Genomic DNA, 3,752 nt, shown 5'->3' with positions numbered 1-3,752 from the left:
ATTTTGTCTTATAGAACAGAGAAAAAATTTTATATTCGAAGTTATTTCATGTCAAAAGTTGTCGTATTTCGGTAATTTCAACCAATCACTGACGTCTATTAAGGTGAAAACAATTACTGCTATGGATTGTCAACAAAACGTTGTGCGGTGTAATGGGATCTTTTCCCTTGAATAAAATTAATGTCGTTGTTTGTCAACAACAACTATCGGCGGTACTGTTATTTATGACATCGTTCGTGCGTTTGTACTGGTTTTAGCTTTAGGGTTTTAGAGTTAAGGTTAGTGTTAGGGCTTTAGGGTTAGAGTTAGGGTTATGAGTATTTTTGCCAAATTTGGTGAAAATCTGTTCAATACACCGCCACAAATTTTTCACCAAATTTGGCAAAAGTACTCATAACCCGAACTCTAACCCTAAAACCCTAAAATACGACAATTTCAACACGAAATAACTTTAAAAAGGTAAAAAAAATTTCAATAACACTAAGAGTAAAAGATGCTTTATATAACACATTCTACCAGTGTCCCAAGTTTTATAGTGTTTCGTTAAGAAAATAACTGGCGCCCGCCAAATCAGAAAGATCGCATGTCACATCTTATAGCCTTTAGTGTTTACAGAGCATTGAACGGCAATCATGGTATTGACATTTTGATGCCCAATGCAAATCATCATGATACAGGTAACTCGTTTCCAATATTCAGATGGCTTCCAGTCCTTCATGTCAGTTAACTTTTTTCTCAACTATAACTTTAATGCTTATGCTCTCCAACGCTGTTGACTTTTAACCAAGCTGTACCCGGACATGCTACATTTATGATAGCTAACTCCAGATATTACTCCTAGTCACTGTATTGAATATTTACTTTTGATATTTAATTTGTCGGAAACTAGAATGAATCAACTCCACTCGTTCTTTTTGTAACATTCAACTCTCTTTGATTAACTTAACTAGAGCATAACCCATTATTTCATGCCAGCTCAAAATATATATCAGTTTTTAACTGTCTTTTATTTCTAAATACGCCATTATATACAACAAACCAGACAGGAAATTTTGACAATCAATGTCTGTTATTGTATGCAATATTTTTAGTGAATAAGGCGGCGAGCAGGCAGAAACGTCAACACGCCGAGTGAAATGCCTGGCGGTATTTCGTCTGTCTTTACGTTCTGAGTTCAAATTCAACCGAAGTCGACTTTGCCTTTCATCCTTTCGGGTGTCGATAGATTAAGTATCAGTTGCGTACTGGTGTCGATCTAATTGACTGGCCCCCTCCCCAAAAATTTCGGGCCTTGTGCCTAGAAAAGAATATTTTTAGTGAATTTGCATAATTGGGGTACATATGATAATCTTTTTTTTTTTTTTTGGAAGTATTATTTCTGTAACGCGAGGCTATATAGTAGAAGATAATTGCTCAAGGTGCCACACAGTGGGACTGAACCCGAAATCAAGTAGCTGCAAAGTTAACTTCTTAACCACACAGCCATTCCTGTGCCTGATAAAAGGTTTTGCTTACAGCACCTAGGTTTCTCAAACGGTCACCCATCTAAGTACTAACTAGGCTCGATGCTGCTTAACTTGGGTGAACAGTCGAGTACTAGTTTCACAGCTTAACTCTCAATTATCCTTTCACTTTCACTCTAGTCATCACTAACTGACACCAATATATCACTAAATTCTTTTAAATCGATTCATTTACACGCGCGCGCGTAATTGAAAAAGGAAACAACAGTATGCTGATAAATAATCCCACATATGTAATAGCACTTTTACATCTTCACCACCGATCTCATCCTCATCAACGTCAACATCATCATTATCTTCTTCGTGGTTATTGCCGCCATCTTTTCATTTCAGTAACCATCTGCAATTTGTTGGTTTTCTGGTTTGTTTTTATTTTAGTTATTTTTTTTTTCTTTCTCTTATGCTTCAAAAGTGTTCTGCTATATTTGTCAAAGGTGGAGGCGCAATGGCCTAGTGGTTAGGACAGCGGACTCGCTGTCATAGGATCGCGGTTTCGATTCCCAGACCGGGCGTTGTGAGTGTTTATTGAGTGAAAACACCTAAAGCTCCACGAGGCTCCGGCAGGGGATGGTGGCGAACCCTGCTGTACTCTTTCACCACAACTTTTTCTTCCTGTTTCTGTTGTGCCTGTAATTCAAAAGGGTCAGCCTTGTCACACTGTGTCACGCTGAATATCCCCGAGAACTACGTTAAGGGTACATGTGTCTGTGGAGTACTCAGCCACTTGCACGTTAATTTCACGAGCAGGCTGTTCTGTTGGTCGGATCAACTGGAACCCTCGACGTCGTAAGCGACGGAGTGCCAACAACAATATTTGTCGAAACCATCGTCACAGTTAACCAAGGCTGGCTGCAATGTAATATTTAATGTGTAACCCAAGGACTATAAAGCCGACTGTGTTGCAGTGTTTTGGGTGAAATGGGGATGAGAACGAGTTTGTGGTTTCGTGAGGTATGTCTTAGGCAGATAGATATTCGCATATACTTATATCTATATACAAACACAGACATGTAGGTGAGTAGGTAGATTAGAGAGATAGATAGATAGATAGATAGATTTCTCCAAACCAAAGGAGGAACTGTCACTTCAGATATCAATTTGAAATAGCTCTTTACTTTTTCAGTAATATCAGGATCGTTCTGATCCTCCAGATCTACTCGATATTTACATTCTACGTTACACATCAGTGCTCAGTTCTTCTTGGTACCACCAAATACTTTGGTGGTACCAAAGAACCTAACAGATACCACGTTCATCTTGAAAGCTTCACACCTAAAAAGAATTCCCTCAAGGTTCACATTTTTCCCGAAAGCTGTATGCCTCTAGAATTCTTTCCATGTCCATGTTTTTCCTAACAATTCTCCCCAGGTCCACGTTCTTCTTGAGAATTGTAGAAAACTCAAGAATTCTCTCGAGGTTCACGTTTTCCCTAAAACAGTCAAACCTTCAGAATTCTTTCCAGGCCCACGTGTTTTTTTTTTAAATTATTATTTAGTTCGGCATTTTTAAACTACTTTTGTTCAAATGGAATGCCAATGATTCTTTTTTTTTATCGAGTGAGTTGGGTTGTAGCTTTTCTTCTTCACAAACCGTCAAACAACTTTCGTTCAAATGGACTGGCAACCTCATCGATTTCTCCGATCTAGGAGGGCTTCAAAGGTTGACATTGCCTCTTTGATTAATTAATAAATAAAAACAGTTCGAACAGAACACATATGCACACACACACGAATATACACAGACACGCTTACACAAATACACATCACACTTCCCACAAAACATATAGATACATAAATACAACAGAAAGAAAAAAATACATGCAGTCAGAGCTTAATTGACAAGACCAGACGATAACCGACCAGCAGACAAACGGACAGACATACAGATCGCAACAGTAACGATGATGATGATGATGATGATGATGAAGAGTATGATGTGAGGTATGGGGGTATTTCTTTTTACTTTTAACCTTTAAGGTTTCAACACTAATACTCAATATGTGAAACTGGATTACAATGACAGGTAAAAACAAATGATTGATTAACAGGTAACTAACTACACTAGCAAGTTTTCTGTTTGTCAGACTAGCTCACACTTTCTATTTCTTTTAATGTGTGTGTAAAAAGAATTAAAGGTAACGTTATGCAACTTCGTAATAATCCTCATTATTATTGTTGTTGATATACATACATACACACACACACACACACACACACACACACACACACA

This window comes from Octopus bimaculoides, chromosome 1 (genome assembly GCF_001194135.2).
Source record: "Octopus bimaculoides isolate UCB-OBI-ISO-001 chromosome 1, ASM119413v2, whole genome shotgun sequence".
Classification (NCBI taxonomy): Eukaryota; Metazoa; Mollusca; class Cephalopoda; order Octopoda; family Octopodidae; genus Octopus; species Octopus bimaculoides.
Note: the sequence above shows the minus strand (reverse complement) of the source record.